Source organism: Mus pahari, chromosome 19 (assembly GCF_900095145.1).
Source record: "Mus pahari chromosome 19, PAHARI_EIJ_v1.1, whole genome shotgun sequence".
Taxonomy (NCBI): Eukaryota; Metazoa; Chordata; class Mammalia; order Rodentia; family Muridae; genus Mus; species Mus pahari.
Genome location: NC_034608.1, coordinates 56,697,327 through 56,704,448, shown reverse-complemented (window position 1 = coordinate 56,704,448; position 7,122 = coordinate 56,697,327). Strand labels below are relative to the sequence as shown.

The window sequence follows — 7,122 nt, the reverse complement described above, 5'->3', positions numbered from 1 at the left end:
TTGCAGGTTTGTTGGACTGTGGGATGTTCTGATAACAAAGAGTGGACTTGCCCCAAGGAACCCAGCTCCTCTAATCAGCAGGAAGTCGCCTATTGAGGTCGATGCCCCCACTTCCCCTCTAACCTTTCTTTCTCTCCTATCTGGTGTTGGAGGATTGGAAGGGAACGGGGTGGGATAAGGTTTGGAAGGGAGGTAGAGTTATAAAAAGCCGATAAGATAATAAAACGAATGTGCCAACAGTTTGATGTCTAGGAAGAAACATGGTGAGGGTTGTAGCTCTATTATAATTGTCCCATTATACTTTGGTGCTGAACTGTGAGAGGAAGCTATGAGGCTTCGCTTTGGACATACATGGATATATGCAAGCAGAAGCAGCCAAAAAAAAAAAAAAAAGGCACAATTAGAAAAAGCCAAAACTGAAGAAAGATAAGCAATTCACCAGTTTGAGACCAGGTCTTTTGAGGTGCAATATTATTAATGATGCTTCTGTGTACACTCTACTGTTCAAACACAAGCTTGAATTCCACTTTCTAGGGAAACATATAATGCCAGCAGCCACGGAGGCTGCTCTTGCCAGCGCTTGCATGACCTTAAATGGTGTGCTATAAACCTTGGCACTTCTGTACTAAGTTTAGGCCACATAAAGCTTAATGGTTGTAGTTTTACTGAATACCTGTGTCTCACAGTATGTATGCATAACTGTTAAGTTTGATTTTAAAGCCCCACCTCCCCCCGCAATGATGAATATTCCTGATGCTGAGACTTAAAGGTAAGTTCCAGGCTTACAGTTTAACCTTGTCTGTGGCTAAATGCTGAACAGGAAGCAAGGTGTTCCGCAGGCTTAAAACATGATTCCTTATGCAGGAAGAAGATTAAAGCGTAAGCCAGGAGGGCAAAGTTTCTCCTTATCAGTGAGGAACTTCCAGCATTGCTCTGGGCAAGTGCTTTAATCTCCATGATACACAATCTGAACACTATGAATAAAAATACATGCCCCTTTGCCCTTTTTAATGTTGAGATTTTTCAACATCGCCAGGAAATAGCTTTAGGAGCTCTATCTAAGCTATGTGACAAAGCACTGTAGCCAGAGCTATTTCTCAAGGCCTTTCGGGAATTGCTATTTTTATTTTACGCTGGGAATTTTAAAGTGGATACCATACTGATACTATTCTATTAATCCAACTAAATTATTGGTTCTATTGTGTTTCCCATCTTAAAAATTGGAAATTGTGAAGACTATGAAAATTTCTTTTATGCTACAGTTTTCCTAAAATTATAAAAACTATCTCTTACTTTATTACAAAATTGAAAATACAAAAAAGAATGGAACTATGTAAAAAAGATCATTAAAAAATATATAAATTTGAATTATATGTTCCTAAGATGCTTGGTAACAATTTTCCTTCTAAGGTAGCTAAAACTTTGATTATGTATACACATTTATATTAACTATTATTTCTGAACTATGATTTCCTATTAAGCATTTTATCATAAATACATTCTGTTTCTTACTATTTATAATTTATTTTTTAATTACTACAATATACTTATCTCTCTTAGAAACAATCTAGTGTTTATAAACTGTTTTTAATTTTATTTGATTTTTACAAATAATACCTGTAAATAAACACTTTTTAAATCTTTGGTTGAGTCTTTTCTTTTCTATGCGAAAAGTTTGTGAGCCTTCTTAAACAGTATTACTTATGATGCAACATCTCACATCAACAGGGAGAGCAATTAGCAGATTGAAAACATTTAAACTATTCTGTTGTCTGTCACTCAGTACACACACACACAGACACACAGACACAAACGCGTGCACACGCACACATTAAACTATTTTTTTTTTAAAGTGGAATCATTTTATTGATGAGACCCCATCACCTTCGCAAAGTGCTCCTGGCATCAAGCACCTTCCTCCTTGGCAATGCGGTCTTTCTTGAGAGGTCCCATGAAAGCTTTCTTCTTGTCCATGGTCTGGAAATGACTGTGGCCAAACTTGGAGGTCAATCTTCTTCATAGCCCGATGTTTGGTCTGGATCAGCAAGGACTTATGAAAAGTAAGCACTCGCTTGTTTTTTTTTTTTAAAGAAATGCTTTTTTAACACTTGTTTTCCCTCTTAAATGAATTTTTATTAGATATTTTCTTTATTTACATTTCAAATGTTATCCCCTTTTGTGGTGTCCCCTCTGAAAACCCCCTATGTCCTCCCCCCTCCCCCTGCTCCCCAACCCATCCACTCCTGCTTTCTGGCCCTGGCATTCCCCTACATTGGGGCATTGAGCCTTCACAGGACCAAGGGCCTCTCCTCTCAGACCATCCTCTGCTACATATGCTGCTGGAGCCGTGGGTCCCTCCATGTGTACTCTTTGGTTGGTGGTTTAGTCTCTGGGAGGTCTGGGGGCATCTGGTTGGTTCATATTATTGTTCCTCCTATGGGGCTGCAAACCCCTTCAGCTCCTTGGGTACTTTCTCTAGTTCCCCCATTGGGAATCCTGTGCTCAGTCCAATGGTTGGCTGAGAGCATCCACCTCTGTATTTGTCAGGCACTGACTCCCACAACACAGCCTTTGAGCATGATGAAGTCATTGGTCACCTTTCCATAATGGACAAATCCACCCAGTGGGTTGATGCTCTTGTCAGACAACATTGTTGTCAGGCAACAGTCAGTAGATGCATTGTACTTGATCAGTTTACCATCCTTATGGTAGGCTTGACCAATCTTATAAATCTTCTTGTGAATCTCTGTTCGGTGATGGTAGCCTTTCTGCCCAGCTCGAGCCACAGAGAAGGCGACACGGACAGGGTGCCAGGCTTCAAAACAGGCAACTTTGCGCAGACCTCGAAAGGTCTTTTGGGGCAGTTTCTTTGTATGCTAACGACTGGTTACCCCTTTGGACCCTTTTGCCTTTTGTCTCGCCGATGACAATGACATCAATCATCTCATCTTGCCCAAACACCTGGTTCACAGGAACCTGTTGCTCCAGCCTCTCTCTGGCCCAGTCTTGCTTCTCAGTCACAGTGTCCCCATTTACCTGGATCTTCATCAAGCGCGCCTTCTTCTGGAGCAGAGGAAGCCGACTCATCTGAGTGCAGGCAATTATGTGGATGACCTGGCAGTATTTCTTCATGCTGTTGAAGTCCTTCTCCAGCTGTTTCTTGCCTGTGTCATCCTGCCATTTTTTACAGTATTTGGTGAAAGCCTTCTTAGATTTGTGCCAATTCTTATAGAAAACCCTTTTATACTCATCATTGATATGCTCAGCAATTATGGTCTTGAAGGTCTGGAGGCATCATGGGATCTTTACATATCCTACGATGTCTACAACCACCACGGGTGGGGTTTCCACGATGGTTACAGCCTCCAGGACTTCTTTCTTGTTCACCTTAGATCCTGGCCTGTCAACTTCCCGGACGATGTGGGCCATGTCAGCCTTGTACCCTAGAAAGACTGTGAGGTCATCCTTAGGGAAGCTCCTCACTTTCCCACGATGCCGGCTGCTGCGCGTCTGAGGCAAGAAGCCCAAGGACCCAGGCCTTGGAGCTGAGAATTTCCTGTGAGACGTCTCTCCGCCATACGCCCGATAGAACCACATTAAACTATAAATGCTCTGCTGTCTTCGTAGTTTAGAATTACTAACTTGTCCTCTTTCCCGTGAATCAACTCAATACAAAGTAATAGGCTGCATTTCTGCATGGAAAATCCAAAGCCAGTTGACAGACACCTTCAGGTAGTGTGATGGTTGAGAGTAAGGACCACGTCAGAAAGTTAAAGGACGGTGGGTGGCCTAGTGCCAAATGCTTCACGACTCAAGCTATTATGGGACACAATCACTAATTCAGACGGGACTTACAGTAAGCTAGTGCAGTTCAAATCGAGGAAATAATTATCCTAAAATTAATTTAAATATAATTACACCATTTAAACTCTCCCTCTTTTCCTTTCTCCTCCCATGCCTCCCCTCTCTATTACTTTACATATTTATGGCCTCTGCTATTTAACTGTTGTTGCTTGTTTATAGTATTCACAAGGTATTTTTCCAATCACTGATATTTACATAGGTACTTTTAGCTAAGTTTAAAAACCAAAATGTTAAAGGATCATCTATGCTCTTTTGTGTTGAGATATTAATTACTGCTAACATTTTGGAACATCTTTTCCTCGATGCACCTTTTATTATTTCCCTAACACTTAGTGATGCTGCTGTAAGGAAAAAGTTATGGGAATACAGGAAATTTGTTCTGTGGGGTTTTTTTTGGGGGGGGGTGAATGGCAAGCTAAATGTATTTTAGACCTACAATGCTCTGTGCCCATAGCTAGGCCAGCGAGCAGCCTCATAGTGACAGAGGTGCTGTCCTGGCAGAGCTGACTGGATAGATGGGATGTGCAAGGGGCTTCAGAATGATTCTTGCTGTTATATGGAAACTGAGGCCAGGGTCATGAAGAATGAAGATGTGGATCAAGATAACGTAAGTGAGGAAATGTATTCACTCTCTATAGACAGAGAAGGACCAGGATTGAGGGAAGTGCAAATTTTGGCCAGCGAGTGTGGTTTATATAGGGTCAGGTGGAGCTGGTAGCCATTTCCTAGACACTGTCAGTGTGTCAGCTTTTCAGGGTTATGAGTAGGCTTCCTCATTTGCCCTGTACCCAGTACAATAGATTTTGGAGCAGACTTCACAGGGTAGGCAGTACTTTGCCACTTAGAAGATGCAAAGAAAGACAGAGGTAAGTTTAGGGAGAAACCAATTTTGAGTTAGTAGACACATAGCATGTTCACTTCTAATTTACTGACTAAATGACGTCACATACTGTCTTAGTCAGGGTTTCTATTCCTGCACAAACATCATGACCAAGAAGCAAGTTGGGAAGGAAAGGGTTTATTCGGCTTACATTTCCATACTGCTGTTAATCACCAAAGGATGCAGGACTGGAACTCAAACAGGTCAGAAATCAGGAGCTGATGCAGAGGCCATGGAGGGATGTTCTTTACTGGCTTGCTTCCACTGGCTTGCTCAGCCTGCTCTCTTATAGAACCAAGGCTACCAGCCCAGAGATGGCACCACCCACAAGGGGACCTCCCCCCTTGGTCGCTAATTGAGAAAATGCCTTACAGCTGGATCTCTAGGAGGCATTTCCCCAACTGAAGCTCCTTTCTCTGTGATAACTCCAGCTGTGTCAAGTTGACACAAAATTAGCCAGTACACATACTATGGCCTGGCATTACAGACAAGCGAGAGTGTGGTGAGCTAAAACATTAGTGATCCAGACCCTTCAGTAATCTTGAAACAGCTATTCCATGACTGATCACTCAGGGCCAGTCACAGCAGAATATCCCTGCTGTTTAGGAATGCATTACTAAAACTAGTCAGATGTTTATAGAATTTCTTTATGCTGACGCTCACATTGGGCCTTTCTGCTCTATATACAAGTATCACATAGCAGATATTTTAGTCTCAACTAGAATAGATACAGTTGATTTTGATGTAGAAAGTAATTAGTATCCTTATATAACTTTACCACACAAAGCAATAACTACAGTCTTTCTTTTGAGTAACTACATTTTAAATCAAAACAATAAATTTTGTGGTTTAAGAGATACATAATTTAGTAAAAAGAATAAAGCTGAAAACTTGTAGATTATTTAAGAAAATAATGTTGAGTAGTCAACAAATATCAATTGTCAGCCATTGAGCCTGATCTATTCATAGTGATTTCTATTAGTAATAGCTAGGAAATTTTTCTTTTTCTTTTTTATTATGTGTTGTATTAGTTAGGGTTTTACTGCTGTGAACAGACACCATGTCCAAGGCAAGTCTTATAAAAACAACATTTAATTGGGGCTGGCTTACATGTTCAGAGGTTCAGTCCATTATCATCAAGGCAGGAGCATGGCATTATCCAGGCAGGCATGGTGGAGGAGGAGCTGACAGTTCTNNGTCTTCATCCAAAGGCTGCTACTGGAAGACTGACTTCCAGGCAACTGGGGTGAGAGTCTTAAGCCCACACCCACAGTGACACACCTACTCCAACTAGGTCACACCTATTCCAACCAGGCAACACCTCCAGATGGTGCCACTCCCTGGTCCAAGAATATACAAACCATTACATGTGTATACCCATGTCTGCATGTAGAATGTGTACCTGTGAGTGGATGTGACTGTAGAGGCCAGAAGAGGCCATTGAGCCTGGAGTTACATGTGCTGGTGAGCCACTTATCATAAGTGCTGGGAACCAAACTTGGGTCCTCTACAAAAGCATAGAGTGTTTTTAACCACTGAGGCATGTCTGCAGCTCCACTTACTGTCAAATATTGCCCCGCTCATTTCCTGGTATGATGTAATAACTCTTTGGATCATTACAATATGTCTAAGGCAAAATAACTTAAGTAGTTTTCTCTTTATTGTTTGTAAGCCACCTCTACATATTTTGAGTTATTTGATCATAATAGTTGCTATTATTAAATCCATTCTTATCCAACAAAGCAGATGCTAGTGGTCTGTTTGGATAGTATTCTTCTGCCGCCATTGTCTTCAGTATCCTATTTAGAGTATCTCTATTTGGTTAATGGCATGTATTTTCTCTCGCATTTTAGGATTATTGTTAGTGAACCTATACTCAAAGTATGACCCTATTGTTCATTTTCAGGTAAAGACACATCCCAATCACAGCCATATTAGGTTTCTGTGTCTAAACTCCCACAAGGACAAATGAAGATATAGACCTGCAGAAACAAAACTACTTCATAAACAGCAAAGTGAAATCTTGTTTTGTTTACATAAGAATGAATTGTGTTTCTGGTAGATATGACAAAAATTTTGTAATTATATATTTTAGCATCCTAATACTTTGACTTGGTTTTGCTGCCTTATAAAAAAGTCAGATCTCAATAATTGCTTCTATTTATTTTCAAACAGAATGTAAAAATTACAATCTTTTTATTAGAATTTTTATATTAGAGTTAGACCCTTTTATATTAGAATTAATTTTATTTTATAAGATCATATATATTAATTTCATTGAAAAATTAAAGTAAATAATGATAAGACAGATGAAGAAATAGAAATTGAACTACATTGTATATGTCATTCTATGAACTTTTAAGAGTTTTATTTGTGCT

The 7,122-nt window shown here is 40.2% G+C and overlaps 1 pseudogene; it reads right to left on the bottom strand.

Annotated features, from left to right (window-relative positions):
* Positions 1-1,905: 1,905 nt before the first annotated feature.
* On the bottom strand, positions 1,906-3,597 carry LOC110336247 (annotated as a pseudogene).
* Between the last annotated feature and the right edge of the window lie 3,525 nt (positions 3,598-7,122).